Consider the following 19,593-nt stretch of genomic DNA (forward strand, 5'->3'; position numbering starts at 1 on the left):
TTTTAGGGGGAGGAACATTCAGATAAGGCAACATACATGCTGATTGTAACAGTCAGTCACTCAATAAGTGTCAAGAGTAAAGATTAAGCCATCTGCTGTTACACATTGAATGTTCTTAACCTTAACTGGCTTCACATAATGAATACTTTTCATCTTGTTAAACTGACCTTGCTTCCAATATTGTTAAATGACTGTACATAATGAACGCTTTCCCACCTTGTTAACTAGCACCCCATTGTTAACTGCAAGTTCTTAGCTGATCGGAGTCATGCTCAGCTGAACCTCTTGTTTCACAAGACTCAAAACTTAACTCATTTCCTACCAGTTTATACCTCGTATATTTTCTCAGACCAAGGAGAGATACAGATGCGATTCTTTAGAATGGTATTAGAGAGTCATAGAGATGTGTAGCATGGAAATTGACCCTTCAGTCTAACTTATCCATGCTGACCAGATATCCCAAAGTAATCTAGTCCCATTTTCCAGCACCTGGCCTACATCCATCCAGATGCCTTTTAAATGTTGCAATTACACCAGCTGTCTCTACTTCCTCTGGCAGCTCATTCCATACATGCACCACCCTCTGAGTGAAAATGTTGCCCCTTAGATCCCTTTTATATCTTCCCCCTCACCCTAAACCCATGACCTCTAGTTCTGGACACACCCACCCCAGGGAAAAGACCTTGTGTATTAACCCTATCCGTGCCCCTCATGAATTTATAAACCTTTATATGTCACCCCTCAGCTTCCACTGCTACTGGGAAAATAGCCCCAGTCTATTCAATCTCTTTCCCCCATAGTTCAAACCCTCCAAACTTGGCAACATCCTTGTAAGTCTTTTCTGAACCCTTTCAAGTTTCACGCTATCCTTTATGATAGGAGGGAGATTAGAGTCCTCCTTAGAGGAAGAAGATTAAAGGAGTTATTTCCGTAGTTTCGTTGGAACACCTGGAGAGAAACTGTTTCTGCTGGTAGAAGGTGTAAGATGGGCACAATTTCGGGATAATGGGCAAACAACCTGACAGGGATTTGAGAAGATTGTGTGCACAGAGTTATATTTCAAAAGATAATTAGAATTTGAACACTGGAATTTATGGGACCCTGAGGAAGGAGCAAGTAAATACAAGTAATTGAGATACCTATTTGGTAGAGACAAAATGGCCAGATGTCTTGTCTCTCTTTGATTCTAACTGCAAAATTTAATCCTTTGCACTGATGTCTTGTATTTTGTTGTGCTGCTGTGCAAGCCAAGGAACATATGAAGGTCCTTCTACTTTTCTGATTTGAACTGAGCATTGTAACTAGGGTTTTCAATTGATATAAATTACTATCCAGTGACTGAAGATTTGAGATGGGATAAGGCTTGGCTGTCAAAAAAACTTTTTTGTTGAATAGTTGATATGATCTGAGACCAGGCACCAAGGTGAAGAATAATTTTGGTTCAAAGGCAGTAAAGAGTTTCTGCTGCAGTGGTGGCAGCTTGAGCTGTTGCTTCTAGTGAAATGATTGAAAATTGAGATTTAAAAACTCCAGAGAAATTACACAAATGACGGGCTGTAAAACATACATAGCCCATGAGGTACCAACTGCTCTGATAGCAGTTGAAATGCTGCAAGCAGCTGTGTTACTTTGATACCAAAAATAAACATAAGCAAGGTCATCCATTTGTTCCTGTACTACTTATTAACTGAAAATGAGGTGTTGTATAAACGGTGGACCTGATGCTTGCAAGGAGCGAGTTGTGGATTAGTTGTAATAAAGAATATGATGGCATCTATAATGAAGTCTCACTGAAAGTAGTACATTCACAAAGTTAACTTTGTAGACAATCTCCAAGGACAGCATGAGAACTAAAGAACGGGAAGGCATGAATCTCAAACTGATTAGAATGTTGTTGCAGGAACAGTGCAGTAGACTTGTTTGCAGCTGTTGAAAGTTTGTATTCTTCACGTTCTTGACCCCTTCTGAAACTGTTTATTCCTGTTGATTTTCATGGACCTTCAGGTAGAATCTGTTTGAGTTGTTGGCTTTTTTTTTTGTAACTAGTTCACCACCACATGTCAATAACATCACAGGAGCAGGGCCTTTGGCCCACCAGGGTTGTGCTGATTCCTAATCCTTATTTAGACTCACTACCTATTACCCGTATATAGTTTTTATTCTTCTGTTTGCCTCATTCGTGTCTGTCAAGATGCTTCTTAACTGTAGTTAATGTGCCTGCTGTGCGTTCCAGGCATCCACCACCCTCTATGAAAACTTTTTTTCCCACACTTTTCCCCTAAACTTGAACCTGTGCCTTCTTGTAGTTGACCTTCCCACCCTGGGGAAAAGCCTCTGACTGTTCACCCTGTTTGTGCCCCTCATCAATTTGTAAACCTCCATCAGGTCGCTCCTCAGCCTTTGTCTTTCCAGTGAAAACAGTCCGAGTTTATCCAATGTCTCCTCGTCACCAAAGCCTTCAAGAAAAGGCAACGTCCTGGTAAACCTTCTCTGCACCCTCTCCAAAGCATCCATGTCCTTCTGGTAGTGTGGCACAATTGTATGCATTATTCCAAATGTGGCCTAACTAAAGTTTTATACATAACATAACATAACTTGCCAACTTTTATACTTGATGCCTTCTTAGCCCCCTTATCTATCTGTGTTGCCACTTTGGGGATATGTGAACCTGTATACCAGATCCCTCTGTCACTACTCCTTAGGGTTCTGCTACTTATTGTGTAATTCACACTTAACTTTGATCTTTCAAAATGCATCACCTCACATTTGTCTGGATTAAATTCCATTTGTTATTTCTCTGCCCAAAATCTGTAATTGATTTATATCCTGCTGTATCCTTTGACAGTCCTCCTCACTACCTGCAACTCTGTTAATTTTAATGTCATCTGCAAACCTACTAATCGGACAACCTACATTTTGCTTCATTTTGCGTATTACAAACACACCAGTGATCCCTGTGGTACACCATTAGAGATCTCTATTCCAAAAAGTACACTTTCACTGCTATACTTTTCTATAACCATGCCAGTTTTGTATCCATCGAGCCAGCTCACCCTGGATCCCATGAGAGTCTACCAGTTTGCTGTGAGGTGCCATACCAGATGCTGTATTAAAATCCATGTAGACAATATCCACTGCCCTTCCCTCATCAATCATTCTTGTCACCACCTCATAAAAACTCAATCAGGTTGGTGAGACGTGACCTTTCCTGCATAAACCCCTCACTAACAATCTGTTCACTTCCAAATGTGAATAAATCCTGTCTCTCAGTTTCTTCTCCAACAGCTTCCCACCTTTGATGTCAGGCTCACTGACTTGTAATTACCTGGATTACCTGTTTTCCTTCTGTCGTGACTTGAAAGAAAAACCTGGCAAGAGAAAGCATCTTTTTTCTTTAAGATAAACTCTTTCATCCTCTGTATGATTTGTATTTTTAGATTGCATAAAGCAAACATAATGACAATTTCTTCAGTTGACAGTTGGGCTTAAATTGTAGGTTTCTTGTTTTGGGTGTTAAAAGCATTGAACATTTGATATTTCTCTGGGTTTTTAAAATGACGAACAGACAAATGTCAAGTTTGAATTTCATCACACATATCTTGGATTTGCAGATGTACATATTTTAATTAACTTGTTCAAACATTTACATGTCTCATTTCTGGAGCAAGTGAGATTTGAATCTGGATTCTCTGAGCCAGAGATGGGGACAATTCTACTGTGCCATAAAACCATCACTTGCCAAATTGGCATTTTCTGGGATACACCAACTTAAGTAGTAGCAGTCATTAGGATTGCGTCACTGTTTTGTGCTGCTATTTCAGCAGAAAAAAAGAGGGAGGAAAGCCTGAGTTAAAATCCAACTTAAAGCTGACCCTTTAGGGTCCTTGATGGTGGCTGCTATCAAAGTAGCCATGACTGCCTTGTGGTCCGATGCAAGTTGACTTTTGGTTACAGATGGTTTGGTGACCAAGAAGGCGGAGAAACCGTGTTGAAAAGTGAAGTTTTTTCCCCTCCAAATAATTTTTGTACTTACTAAATATTGTCAAAATTCACACATTCTGGTTTTCTTAAGTTGATATCTAGTACGACTAATGCCAAATTTCTAATACTATTAAAAGTAAAATGGAAGCACTGTTTTAAATAAAAATAAAATGAGGCAAGTTTTTCAGCAACTTTTTAATTTTTTTTTACAGGAATGATTATAACTGAATTTTGCGGTTAAAAGGTTTCTGCAGTACTCCGTGGTATTGAAGTACAGAGAGACTGTAATAAATTAAGAAAGGTGAGTGTTTTTCAGTGCAATAAAAATCATCTCATTCTATTTGAGTATCAAGTGGTTAATGAAGTCCAAGGTGAATATATTCATACACAGGTTGCATTTGTGCTTTTAACATACCCACCTGATTGCTTTTAACATACCAACCTGATTACATGTACACCTGTAATTGGGTTGTGAATTGGTTATTGGATTGTGACTCTCTTGTAAAGGTGTTTTGGAAGTTCACTTTAATCTGTAATGTAGAGTGCAGATGGATGTATTTTTATTTGACTCTACTCATGGTACCAAAGGTACCACAAATCGGTGTTTGAAATTTTAAGCTAGATTTGTCTCCTGTTTCCTTTTTCCGATAGTCACCCACTTAGCAGATATGCAGGCTTCTCATGCAGCACTCTGCCATTCTGAAAGCACATTACTGAATGTTTCCATGTTTTATTACATGTGACTCAAACACCAGCCAAGGAATTTTTGGAAAAACATTGGCAAGTTTTTGACTATCAATATTGCTTCAGAAAATGTGGCAATTTGTCATGAAAGGTAGAAATTGAGTTGAGATTTGCTACAAAATCAGTAATCACTTTTGACAGATAATGTCTCGGAGGTTTGACATCCGAAAGCCCTGAATGATTTGCATTGTTTTTGTATTAGCTTAGTGAAAAAGGAACTTGCTGGCAATCTGCCTACAGGTGTCAAAGAATTGCCACATTTGTTCTACAACTGAGAATGAATCTCACTATAGACAATTAGGACTGGTGCTTTGTCTGAAAAAAAATCCTTGTTAATTTAGTATACTGACATGTACCTTGACCTAAAAAGAAAAATGTAACAGAAGTCTCTGTCGTTTACCTGGTAAGTTGTTCCTAATGATTTTAAACTAACATTTTTAAAACAATTCTCCATCTTTTTTATTTTGTCAGGATTAAGGGCGGATAAAAATCAATCTCTCTCTCTCTCTCTCTCTCTCTCTCTCTCTTCTCCCCCCCCCCCCCCCCAACTGTGTTTTTCCCCCCCCCCCCTCTATGTTGTGCAATTTAGTAGCAAGCATTAGCTATTAGATTACAGCTTAGCAAAATATTGAATACAATCAAAAATTCTAATAGCCTGTTGCTTGTCTATTGCAAGGGTTTGGAACACAATTTGGGAATTTTATTGACACTTGGGTAAGCTGCATCTGGAGTTCACTTTTTTGATTCCAGACCTCAAAGGTACATTCACTCGAATGATACCAAAGCTTAAAAAAAATGAAAGTACAAAGTAGATAAAATTGGTTTGCAGTTCTGTGTTGCGATAATTAAGTTCTAATTGAGGTAGTGAAAATGATTTAATAGATGAGCTATGTCTCTTGGCACACCAGTTTTAAGATTGGGGCTTAGAAGTTTAGAGTGAACTTAGGACACATTACTTCAAAGAGTTGTGCAAATGTGGACCTGACTCCTCAAAAAGGCATTGATGCTGGATTAATTGAATGTTTCAAAACTGTGATACATTATTTGCTGGTGATATTAGGAGTATGGAGTAAATTGAGTTAAGGTTCTGATCAACCATATAGTGGAGCAAGGCTCAACTGGTTGAATGGCATTCTCCAGTTTGTATGTTAGTACTGCAATTTCAATTCTTGTGTAGCCATTCTCCAATGGTTTATTTACTGACAAGTGGAAAATAAGTAGCAGGTTTAAATGATAGGGAGTTGAGCACAAAGCAGTTAAAATTGTCAATTGAAATTATTGAAAATAATTGCAATTAAAAAATTGTCAAGTATACATTTAAATTAGCATTTCTGATGTCATTATCAGGAGTGTTTAAGATGTAGAAAGTTTTACTACAATCTTTCGGAGAGTGAGCAAGAAGCATCCAGTGCAAATTTGGAGCCATCAATTATTCAACTGGCAAAAAGTGAAGCAAAGGTGAGTTCTTGTTGCTGTAGAGGAATATGGCAGTAGGCAAACTTTAGCAATCAAGTTGTTAAAATCATACATTCCAAAAAATGAAACTGGATTAGGTTTAAAATAGTTTCTCAGTAACATGTATGTCTGGTTTGTAGATGGTAGGTTTTGTTTCTTGACTTCCAAATAATGTTTTTGATATACCAGGAAGACTTATTGTGTACAATCCCCACTAGTGTATTCAAAATGGAAAATTGAGGGATAATTATATTTGCATGTTATGTCTATCCAAGTGTTATCATGCAATTCAACTTTCATGAAGAGGGAGGGAAGGAAAAGAGATATTGGAGTCTTGCCCTTAGAGAAAGGTTTCAATTCTCAACTGGCTCTGTGAGAAAATAAGTGAAAGTAGTCCTGGTACATGCATTAACCTTTTGACTAGCCAACTCTAACTGCAAGTTGAGCAGGTAGTAGATTTTAAAAAAAAAGTTTCTGTCGTCATTTTACATATTTAATGTTCATTTTATCCTTAATACATAATTCCTCAACCTTGTCAATTAATTCAGTGCGCTAGTTCTCCTATAACTCAGTAGTTGTGTTCAAACAAAACCTCGCTTAATACAAATAATGGGGCCTATGGGAAAAATGAGGTTGGCAAAAAGCATCATTCACGATTGCTCAAACCTCGCCCAAAAGTGTAATGCAAAGTATAGCGCAGCCTGAATGAAGGTTAAAATCCTATTTATTAACAAAACAAAAAGTTATCACAATACACTTTAAAAATGTAAGAAAGCTACTCTCTATACAGTGCCTCTCTCAGCTGCTCTGTTGGCAGCTGGCATTGGCACATGCATAGCATGACATGAAAACTGGGGCACTCATCGCTCATTCACAGAGCGGTACGAAGACCAGCACCAATATCGCATGTGCGCAGGCATGGGAGCATGCACAGAATGGAAGGGCTTATGCCCGAAACGTAGATTCTCCTGTTCCTTGGATGCTGCCTGACCTGCTGCGCTTTTCCAGCAACACATTTTTAGCTCTGATCTCCAGCATCTGCAGTCCTCACTTTCTCCTCCAGCATGCACAGAATGGCAAGAACACTAACACATGCAGAATGGGGCGGAGATTTCGGCGCGCCCATTGGTGCATGCGCAGGACAAAGTGCATGCACCGATCCTCACTGAAATCGGGCTATTGTCAATGGAGGTAAGTGATCTCCAAAATACTGTTCCCTAATTCTTTAGCAACGTTATAGCCAAATTGCGCTGCCGAAACCTGCATTATACCACAACTACCTGTGTTTGACCTGATCAGTAGTTTGTTGATAACACCGCTCTCTGAAGCAAATTGGAGGGAATCCAATGCAGAGGCGCTGGTAGTGTAGAATTTTTACTGTAGGTGACACAACATAAAGGGCAGTTGATTTATAAGGGATGCGCGATCACTAACAAAAGAACCAAAGCTCTCCTAAAGTACTCTGATATGCCATCCTACTGGTGCTTGTGCCTTAAGAGTCATCTGTACTATTCCAAACTTGACAAGAACTAAATCCTACTTGGTTACAAATTTATTGTCAATTATTAGATTACTCTCTCCAGTTTGGAAAGCTAACTTGGCTTGGTAACTGCTTTACTTCACCTCTGAACCAGGTTGGTAAGTGCAGATCATATTGAATCCAATTACAAGCCTTAATGTTTTTTTTAAAAAAAAGTAGTAAAAGCTTCCTTTAAATGTAGTAGCAATAAATACGTTTTTAAGAGATCTGTGATATGTGCATGTTTCTGAAAATGGGCAATGTAGCAAAATTACTGTCTAAGCTCATGTAAAAGTTTTTTTTAGGCTAGTTTTTTAGTCAGAAAGTAAGGAATCTGCTTGTGGATGAGAAATATTTTCAATGAATTGAAGCTCACCTCCCCGTGTCTCACTGTTTACAGAATTACTAGGCCAGAGATTCTTCTTACCAACCCTGCCCACAAAAGTCAAAGTATTTTCATTCTGAGTTGTAATTTTTAAAATAATAACCTCTGAAGATTGAGAGTTAAATACAGAAATTAAATTCCTCAAAAACAAAGCCATATTCAAATTTACACAATTTCATTCAGTTTTTAAGCATACTGCTTAACAGCAGAACATAAAGAATGTGTAATGAAAATCCATTAAAATTACCTTCCTCCTTGACCTTTGAACCAAATAACTCCTCCTGATCTTCTTAATTCATGGTGTAATTTATCAGCAAAAATGCCATCATTGACCATATCAGTCCATAAGTAATCAGTTTTTTCCATCAAGTGTGCAAGTGAGTATAGAAATAGGAAATTAGGGCAGATGAATGTGTCGCTCGAAAGTTATTGCAAGAGGGAGGGTTTTAGGTTCCTGGTTCACTGGGACTGAATTTGGGGAAGGTGGAACATGTACAAATGGGATGGTGTTCACCTGAATCGCACTCTGATTAACAAACCTGCCTGCAAGGATGTTAGTGCTAGTGGGAGGAGTTTAAACTAGTCTGGGGTGGGGGGGGGGCGGGGTATGTGGGGTTATAGAATATTGATGAAAAAGAGACATCATGCTTCAGCAATGGAAGCACATCAATTTCAGCCATGTTAAGTGTCAGTAAAGTAAGGCAAGGCTGAATGGTTTTTATGTTGATGTACCAAGTGTAATAGGTAAGACTGTTGAGTTAATAGTGTTGACTGACACAAGTAAATATGATATTGTGGCCATCACAGAAACACGATTGAGAGAAGATCAGGACTGGCAACTCAACATTCTGGGGTATGGGATGTTAAGGCGATACAGAGGAGGGTATAGAAAGAGTAGTGATGTAGCACAATTGACTAAAGAGTCAATTACTGCAGTAAGGAGAGAAGATATGGAAGGGTTCCAATAAGGGATAGCGCAGTGTTGGATCTGGTTCTAAGGAAAGAAGCCTGGCAAGTGTTGGAATTGGCAGTGGGGTAACATTTTAGTAATAGCAACCACTACGTGATACTGTTCAAATTTGTTCTGGGTAAAGAAAAGGATGGCCTAACAAATGATAGGGCTAGGAGAAAGCAGATTTTATTAAAATGAAGCAGGATCTGACCACAGTTGACTGGGATCAGCTCTTTGCCGGTAAGTCTGCAGTGGGGGGCATTCAAAAAGGAGCTGGGGAGAGTACAGATCCAACATGTATCCTTGGAGAGAAATGTCGGAGCAATAAATTAAGAGCACCCTGGATGTCAGGACAATTCAGGACTGGGTAAGGAAGAGGAGTAGGGCTTTTAGCAACTCCAAAGGGAGCAATTCAGCTACGTGCTGGGTGGAATATGGGAAGTGCAGGAGGGAACTTAAGAAAACAATTAGAGCAAAAAAGGGGTCATGCAAAATGACTTGTAAACAGGATTAGGGAGAATCCTAGGACATTTTTAAAATACACTAAAGGCAGTAGATTATTAAGGTTTTCGCAAAGATCTGTAGCTCTGGTTGTGGCTGAGGTAATTGGTTAGCTTGCTGAGCTGTTTGGTTATCCTGCAGACGTTTCATTACCATACTGGGTAACATCATTAATGCGATTTCTGTGAAGCGCTGTTGTTCTGCCGCCCACCCCTCCCCCCGGGTTTTTATTTGATTTTTAAGAGTTATGAGCTAACCAACTATCACAAGAGGTTAACTGGGGAAGAGTAGGGCCCCTTTGGGACCAGAAGGGCAAACTGTGTGAGAAGCCACAGGATATTGGAAGGACGTTCAATGAATATTTCTCTTCAGTCTTCACTCTGGAAGAGGAGGACATAGGTACAGAATTTGGGAAAAGGGGCCATGAGGAACTTTCACAGTTTGAAATAGGAAATGAGGAGGAAGTGGAGGCTCTGTCGGGCTTAAAGACGGACTGATCCTCTGGCCCGAATGAATTGCATTCCAGGCTGCTGTGGGAGACGAGGCAGAAAATTGCAGGGCCTGTGATTCAAATTTTTAATTCCTCTCTGGCCACGGGGGAAGAGCCAGAGAACTGGAGGATGGCTAATGTGGTTCCACTTTTCAAGAAGAGTGGTAGAGCTGAATCAGGAAATTAGAGTCTTGGTCAGTGGTAGGGAAACTAATTAAAAAAAATTATGAAGGAGCAAATTAATAGCCAATTGGATAGGCATTGGTTAATTAGGGATAGTCAACATTGGTGTTAGGTTCTTTTCCTGAGGTTTCACACACTAGGTGCAATTCGCACACTCCAACTTCTGCTGACAGTTAAGTTTATTAAAGCCTGTACAAGCTAGGTGACCCCTTTGACACACGTGCAAAGTCCAGTCAAGAGGCCCTGAACAAAGGAAACACATCCCCTTTATACAGGTCAGTTGGTAATGCTCACAGGTACTCCAGCCACTCCCACCTCTATAACCACATGTTACCCCAGATACAATAATGGTAGGATGAGGTCATCCTCAGAGATAATGTAAATGCCCTAGTCCTGGGGAATTGTTATGCAAATAATTACCTGACTCTGTGATTACCCAAGACAATGTGGGTGTGATGTCTTGGCTTCAGGGTGGCTCTTCAAACAAGTTCTGGCTTTGCTACTTCCCTGCACGATGTCCGTGTGATATACTTCAGTATCGGGGGATGATCTTGCAAATGAATTTGATTGGCTGGGTGATGCCTATGAAAGCATTTCTGAATGGAAGGGACTGAATGAGAGCTTGACAATAGCAGTAGAATGGTAATAAATGGCAGCCCAAATGAAGTGTGGATTACAGTTGATAGTCATCTAAATTCCTGCATGCTGTCTTTGAGACAGAATGTCATCCCACCATACACTTTCAGAATGTTCAGCTTCTTGGAGAAAGATGCATAGTTTAATGCTTTGACATTACATTAATGTCCAGAGAGAGAGTACAATTTAATCTTTTAACATTACAATGGTTTTGTCAGAGGGAAGTCATGCCTAACAAATTTTAGTTTTCTGAAACGTTATCGTGTGGACGAGGGAAATTTAGTTGATGTGGTTTATATGGATTTTAGCAAAGTTTTTGACAAGGTCCCACATGGGAGACTGATTTGAGAAGGTTAAAATACATCCTGCCGAAAGTCAATAATGAATTCCTTTATTTGTTGGCATTGAGAGCCAGGTTCATCTCAGTGCACCATTTGAGATGAGGCAAATCGATAAAACAAGAGGCTGTTTTTCTGATACATCTGATGAACTAAACCCTCTAATCTGGGGTGGAGTCCAACTCTGATTTAACAAGAGAATTACCAGTTACCCCTCTGAGAAGTTAGTGGCTCAGCTTCCAATGGAGGATGGTGCTGAACTCACCAGGAGTGGGAATCTCTGCAGGGACTGGTGTGAAGAATCCTACGTGAAAGCCATACATGCCCTTACTTAATGGTGCCAGCATAAATCAGTCAAAGGCCAGTTTAAATACCCAAAGTTACGGGCAGTAGAGGGGTGTGTAAGGTATATCGGAGAGGGGCGACAGTGGTGTTATGATTGGTCCATGAGGTAATTTCCTCAATTTGTTATAGTTAAACTGCTGGATGAGGCGGGATTAATTGGCCAGTCACCCACCTCTCTGGTTGGTTGCAACATTTATGTTTTAAAAGGAGCCAATTTAACCAAACACACTATAATGTTCGGTCACTGACACACAAACCAAGGTTGAAAATCATTTTTAACCCCTCAGTTTTCCCTGGAAGGGTAAAAGCACAAACCTGCTGCAGCAGATAGCTGAGTCGCAGTTTAGGAATTAGCCTCTGCTTGTCTCTTTAGTTTTTGACTTTCTGTTCAAAGTTTCCCTATCTTTGTACAGGTGTAACATTCCAGGATTTCTTTACAGACAGCTACTGAATTTCCATCCACTGTCAAAATGGCCATCTTAGCGCTCTTTTGAAAAGAAAGTATATGTTGGAATTAAAGTTATGTCTATAGGTGATGCAGAACTTTCACATGTGGTCATGACAGTGTATACGATGGGTAAGGGACTAATGCTATCAGCTGGTAAGGGAGTTTGGCAGCAAGTGGCTGAGGGGTAAAAATATCAAATTAGAAAGAGGGTAGTATAGCAGGTAGGTGAGGGGGTAGAGTCGTAGGGGGATAATTGGTAAAGTGGTAGGTGGGATTATGTGGTGGTTGGCAGATGGGTAATTGGGTGGGTTGGCATGTGGGTGAGGGAGCAAAGGTGGTGGTTGACTGAGAGGTATAGAGAGTCCTGTGAATCGGTGAGATAGCATTTATTAGAATGGGTGATGGGGTGTAGTCATAACGTCGATGAGGAGTTGGAGATTGAGCGGGCCCAGGATGGGTGTTGTACCATTACTTAGGAGTTAACATGGTCTTTAGCCGTTCAACACTTCCTGGGTAACTATCCAAATTGTATCTCTCTAACTCAAAGTTAGGGTTGTTTATGAATGGATTTGAATTCAAGGTCATTCAAATTTTTGACAAGGTCCCACATGGGAGATCAATTTGAGAAGGTTAAAGCACATGGAATTGAGGGAAACTTGGAGAGATTGATCAGAAACTGGCTTAATAATAAGACTTAAAAGATTAGTGATAGAAGGCTGTTCGAATGACTGGAGGCTGGTGTTCAGTAGTGTACCACAAGGATTAGTACTGGGACTCTTATTGTTTGTAATGTATACAAATGATATAGGTGAATATACAAATTTGCAAGTGACACCAAGATTGATAGAGTGGTTGATATAGAAGAAAATGTTTCTGGGTTAAAGGAAGATGGATGGGTTGGTCAGATGGGCAGACCAGTGGCAGTTGGTATTTAATTCTGATAAGTGCGAGGTGAAGCGGTTTGGAAGAAACAACAAAATGAGGGAGTACTTAATGAATGGCAGGAGACTAGAAGAACACAGGGATCTTAGTGTAATTATTCACTGATCCCTGAAGTTGGTAGAGCATGTGAATAGGATTATTAAGACGGCATACGGGACACTTCCTTTTATTAGTTGTAGCATAGAGTATAGGAAGTAGGTAATGTTAGCGTTGTACAGAGCTTTAGGCCTCGGCCTTAGTGTGTACGGTTTTGATTACCTCAGTACAGGAAGGATGTCATAACACTAGAGGGGGTACAGAGGATGGTCACCAGGATATTGCCAGGGATGGAGAAACTGAGCTTAGATAGGCTTGGATTGTTTTATTTAGAGTAGAAGAGACTAAAGGGGAACACGGTTGTTGGTGTATAAAACTTGGAGTGTGGACAAGGTGAGTAGAGAGCAACTGCTCTTCTTGGTTGAGGGGTCAGTTACAAGAGGGCATACACTTTTCGTTAAGGGGTTGGAGATTCAGAGCGGATTTGGGAAAAAAATATTTTCTGCCTCAGTGGCTGTTGGGAGTCTGGTTGAGAAGGTAGTGCAGGCTGGAAACCTTACAACCTTAAAAATTTGGATGATCACTTCAGATATCATAACATTGAGGTATATGGGACAAGTGCAGGAAATTGGGATTAGTCCCCATTTAGTTATTGTTGGTGTAGAGTCAATGGGCAGAAGTGCCTTTTGTGCACTTTATGAATCTATACTTTGGATAGCTCAACTTTCTTGAAACATTTCACAATCTCCATTCTGATTTAATCCTAAACCTCCCCAGGGTTTGCGAAGGTTGGAGTTCATATGCTGCTACCTGTGGTGAATTTCTTCTCTTCCACTCATCTAGTCTTTCCACTTTTTCTCCTAATGCCCTTGAGTGGCAGACAGTCATCCTGTGGTTGAACAAGGCTGCAAAATCGCACTTTTGAGATCCACCTTCAGGAACATTATTGACAAGGTGTGATACCTTGATGTCCCAGATGAAAACATTGTAAAGGCTGTCGAAGAGACTGCACCTGGTACATTGCATTTTTAATCTGAGGATGGAGCGAGTACAACAAAGGTTTACCAGATTGATTCCTGGGATGGCAGGACTGACATATGAACATTACAACTGTATTAATTGAAGTTGAGATAAATGAGGGAGAATTTCCTAGAAAGTTATAAAATTCTGACAGTACTAGATTATAGGAAGGATGTCCCCTGTTGACCATGGAGTCTCTGTAAACGTGCAGGTTGAGTCAGCTGTTAGGATGGCAAATGCAATGATGGCATAAAAAGGACTTGAATATAAAAGCAGGGATGTACTTCAGAGGCTCTATAAGGCTCTGGTCAGACCACATTTGGAGTATTGTGTGCAGTCTTGTGCCCCATATCAGGAAGGAGGAACTGGCCTGAAGGGTGTCAAGACGAGATTCAGGAGAATGCTCCCAGGAGTGAAAAGCTTAACATATGAGGAATATTTGAGGATTCTGGGCTAATATTTGATGGAGTTTAGAAGGATGAGGGTGATCTAATTAAAACATACTGAATGCCCTGGATAGAGTTGATGTTGGGAAGATGTTTTCATTGGTAGGAGAGACTAGGACCCGAGGCCACAGCCTCAGAGTAAAGGGAAGACCTTTTAGAACGGAAATAAGAAGAAACTTCTGCCAGAGAGTACTGAATGTATGGAATCCATTGCAGCAGAAAGCTGTGGAGGCCAGGTCATTGAGTATTTTTAAGACTGAGATAGATAGATAGGTTCTTGATTATCAAGGGGATCAAGGATTACGGGGAGAAAGCGAGAGAACGGAGTTGAGACTTATCAGTTCTGATTGAATGGCAGAGCAGACTCTATGGGCTGAATGGCCTAATTTTTGCTCCTATGGTTTATGGAGTCCAGAATCGGGGATCACAGTCTAAAGAATATGGGATAGAACATTTAGTCGAGAGCTAAGGAGACATTTCTTCACACACAATGGTGAGCCTGTAGAATTCTTTGACACAGAAATCACTTGAGGCCAAAACATTGTTTACAAGGAGTTAGTTTGTGGTGCTAAAGGTTCAAAGGATACGGGGAGAGAAAAGATACTGAATCGGATGATCAGCCATTATATTGAATGGCAAAGTGGGTTGAAGGGCCAATTGGCATACTTCTCCGATTTTCTGCTTACCTATATTTAAGATTTTATTTCTTTGTTTTTTTTTGTCTTTGGAAAATCCAAAGTTACTGGACTATATTTTCTACCCTTCCTCTCACCCTCCCACTTGGTTCTTCTGCTTTCTGCCTCTCTTTGAAGGTGAACAGAACTCCTTTTGGGAATTGCTGCTTTGGGATTGTTTTTCTCTCTCAAATATCAGTGTTGGCTTAAGCTTTGCCCCAGTAGGCACAGATGACAGCACAATGACGAAGCTACTCCATTCATAGCCTGTTGTCTTCATAACTGTTTTCTTTCTCAACTTATTCATAAAATCATAGAATCTCTTCCTCACCATTTGATTGACATGTCAAAACCCTTGAGTGTCATCCATGTTCCTCTAAAAAAAGGCCAATGTATGTTAATTCTTTTGTCAATGTTTCATTATAAGCTTCTGAAATCCGATAATCTATCATCGAGTTCAGCTGGGAGTTACCATGAAATCTTGGTCTCCATTGCAGTACAAATTTGTATCTGCTAATAGACCTATTGCATCATCCAGGGCTGGCCTAAAACTTTGCAATGCATAATTTTGCTTGTTTGAAGGTGAGAATTCGGAAAGATCAGTGAGAAACTAAAGTTGATTTTGGTGATTTTCGTAGACCTATTTCACTATTTCATTTTCTGACTGTGACCATATAGTAGTCTTTGCTCTGTATGTGTTTCATTTTTTTGGAATTTCCCAAGCTATGTAGAGAGCTTTCTCTATTATCTTGAATTCTGGAGATGCTGCAGAATTATGTCTTGTGCATTCTCAGCAACTTTTATGAACTGAGCTGGGTACCTGCTGATATATTTTAATGCCATGTATCATGTTCAAAAATCGCACAACACCAAGTTATAGTCCGTCAGGTTTATTTGAAATCAAAAGCTTTCAGAGTGCTGCTCCTTTCTCAGCTGAAGGAACCTTACAAAGGAGCAGTGCTTCGAAAGCTCATGACTCCCTTGTGTTGTGTGACTTCTGACTTTGTCCACCCCAGTCCAACGCCAGCATCTCCATGTGTCATGTTAGAGGATGGTAGTGGCGAGAACACAATGCGCATGCCATTTGATGTGATAACTAGAGTGCATGTTGACTTGCATGAGCTGAACAGCACCAGGATGAGTTTGACTTCAATGATCAGTAAATGGTCAGTCGAATGAGGTTTGGATTATTTTTGGCCAAAACACATACAAGAGTTTTACTTAAGGTCAACTATTACTCATTTGATAAATAGTTTAGGTCTAATTCTCCTTCCAGAGCATTGCATTAAAGTTGAAATTATGTTTTGTTATAAATGTCCCATATTTCTAAGAAATATACTAATGCAAATAGAGTAAAAAATCGCATGACACCGGGTTGCAGTCTAACAGATTTGTTTGAAACTGCAAGTTTTTGGAGTGCCAGCTCTCTGCCTGAGGAAGGAGCCGGTCTCCGAAAGCTTGCGGTTTCAAATAAACCTGTTGGACTATAACCTGGTGCAATATCATGTTTGACTTTGTCCACCTCAGTCCAACACCTTCACATCATTAATATAGATAGACATTCGCAGCTTGTAATACACCTCAGTTGATTTCAGTGAGCTGACATTCACTTTGGGTTAGATTCAGCTTACAGTCAAGACGCAAGGTGCATATTGCATCATGAGATGTTGAGATTGTTCAGAGATCTGTCCTGCATTTTACGTTTGGATAATAGCTAAGTACTGCCAATGCTGGAAATCTGAAACAAACACCAGGAATACTGCAGAAATTCAGTAGGTCTAGCAGCTATAGAGAAGAGTCATACTGGACTCAGTGTTTCTATCTCCACAGATGCTGATTTTCCTCCAGTGTTCAGTTTATTTTTTATTTTACATTTGTCAGCTTGGGTAGCACTGCGTTTCAGGCCTTCATTTTTAGATTGCTGGGAACACTTTTCAAAATGTTGTCAAAATCAGGTTATTCAATAACCATTAGTATAAAAAGATACTCACTAGATAGATGCATCTGAACTCTTCATATTCTTTGTGCTGGGACAAACTTTGCTGCCTTATATGCACCAACAGGGAAAAATGGTAATGCATTATTTTTCTGGTCTATTTAGGAGTATGAGTTTATTTTTGCATTCATTCATTCCCTCTCAGCTTCCTATAATGTAAATTTTTTTGACTAAGACAGTGAGGAAATTCAGGAACTTCATGTATTCCTTGAAACACATCTACAAAGCTCTTGATAGTTTCTATCTTTATTTTCTTTTCCAATTGTATACAACCTTTGAACTTTCAGTTCTTTGAAGCTACTGGGTCTGGAAGACTTAAATTGTTTTAGAGCAGGAGGTGGTGAGGATATTTTTGTGTGGTGAGGGTTTCATTTTTGTATGCATGGACTTTTAAGGCTTTCAATCGTATTGTTTTTATGTTGACCTTGTGTTTTTTTTGTTCTGGCAGTCTTGCTGTCTTGTTCATTATACATAGGAGAAAGTGAGGTCTGCAGATGCTGGAGATCAGAGCTGAAAATGTGTTGCTGGAAAAGCGCAGCAGGTCAGGCAGCATCTAGGGAACAGGAGAATCGACGTTTCGGGCATAAGCCTGAAGAAGGACTTATGCCCGAAACGTCGATTCTCCTGTTCCCTGGATGCTGCCTGACCTGCTGCGCTTTTCCAGCAACACATTTTCAGCGCTGTTCATTATACATGTTTTCTTTGTTATGTTTCTAGCAAGACCATCATTTGTTATCAATTCCTAATAGCCCTAGAGATGGTAGCCATCAATGATCATCTTGAGCAGCTATAGTACACCTGTTGTAGGTACAATCACAATGCTGTTGGGAAAGATCCAATTCTATAAAAAAGGTCATGTAGTTTCAATTCAGGATGGTGTTGGCTTGGGAACTTGTAGGTAATGATGTTCTCATGCACAGCTGTTTTTGTCTTTCTATGCCGTAAATGTAATCAATTTGGAAGGTGTTCTCAAGGGCATTCTTGTAGAGTTTTTGCAGTTGCATATTATTCTTGTTACCTGCAAATTCACTGCTTGCAGATCCATGTACTCATGAGGCCAGACCCATCGTTTTTGTTTCTTCTTATGACTTGTCCAGTCTGATAGCATGGACCCTTGTGCTACATAGGAGAGGAACAGTATTGGCAATGTTTGGTATCCATGGTGAGTCTGTTCCCCTATCCCCTCGAGGATGGCATGTACATGGTGCACACAGATGCAACTGTGTACAGGTGAGTTGGGTGTGAATCAGTGGGCGGCTTTGTGGTATTGAGTTTCTTATTGGAACTGCACTTATTGGTGTAATTGGACCACAGGTCTGACTTGTGTTCTAAATGTGGTATACACAGTTTGAGGGGGGAGTAAATAAGTTTGCCGCAGAATTTCGAGCTTTTGACCTGGTCCACTGGCTGTATTATTTTTGTGGCTGCATCAGTTCTGGTCAGTGAGGTAACCTCCAGGATTGTGGAAGTTGGAGATTTAGTGATGATATTGCCTTTTATTTCAGGGACGATGGTTAGATTCTCTTAGTGGAGATGATTATTGCCTCGCACCTGTGGGACCTGAATGTTACTAGCCTGAGCTTAGTTGTTGTCTGGATCTTGCTGAAAATGGACACAAGCCTTTTCCTTGTCTGAGTTGTTGTGAATGATGTTCAACGTTGTGCAATCATTAGTGAACCTAATCATTTCTCAGCTTATGGAAAGCAAGCCATTAAAGTTGCTGAAGATGTCCTGGGTTGAGACGGCTGACTCCAACAATTTGTACTGTACATGTGATTGCATACCTATTGCAATGTGGTTGACTCTTAGCTGTCCTCTGACGCACTCTATTTGATTGGGGGGAGAGGGGGGGAAAAGGAGTTCCATGTATTCAAACAGCTATAAATGCTTCTATCTTTAACTACTTAGAATTAATTTGTACATTAATTGCTGCCATGCAAAGTCAGCACTTAGATTCAAAATCTTAACAATCCAGATTTTATATTGTGCTTTAACCTCCTGCATAATTTTGATATAAACATTTAACAAGATAATGGGAGAGTTATTAAATATTTTGCATCTTATTTAGAGAAAGAGGGTACAGTCTTCAAGATAGATGAAATATTAAAAATAAATCAAAGGGAGGAACTTCAGTCAATATAACTTTATAAAAATTACTGGTGGAAATAATAGGTCTTAGAATAGATAACTAAATCTCCAAGGCCTAATGATTTCCACCACAGGGTATTAAAGGAAGTAGATGAAATTTTAGACACACTGATAATCTTTCAGGCTTCTTTTTTTTGTTTTGAGAATTGTGCTGTTAGACTGGAAAATTGTGTTACTGTTATTTAGGAAGGGAGGGTTAAGTTAGTTAACCATAGGCCTGTTGGTTTGTCAGTTGTAGGGAAACTGCCCCATAGATGGAAGAACCTGCCCTTAAGAATACAATAACTGAGGACAAGCACAAATGTGAGCAAATCAGAAAGAACTGGTAATTGCTTAGTTAAAAACAAACTAGGT

At 39.8% G+C, this 19,593-nt stretch overlaps 1 protein-coding gene across 1 annotated transcript in view; it reads left to right on the forward strand.

The window, feature by feature from the left end:
* Positions 1-19,593, forward strand: part of LOC122539960 (speckle type BTB/POZ protein) — a 125,127-nt gene that overhangs the window by 38,067 nt on the left and 67,467 nt on the right. The window contains exon 2 of the mRNA XM_043675190.1: positions 4,194-4,282. The gene's annotated coding sequence lies outside the window, so the exon portion shown is untranslated. The remainder of the gene's footprint in view (positions 1-4,193; positions 4,283-19,593) is intronic.

Source organism: Chiloscyllium plagiosum, chromosome 33 (genome assembly GCF_004010195.1).
Source record: "Chiloscyllium plagiosum isolate BGI_BamShark_2017 chromosome 33, ASM401019v2, whole genome shotgun sequence".
Lineage (NCBI taxonomy): Eukaryota > Metazoa > Chordata > Chondrichthyes > Orectolobiformes > Hemiscylliidae > Chiloscyllium > Chiloscyllium plagiosum.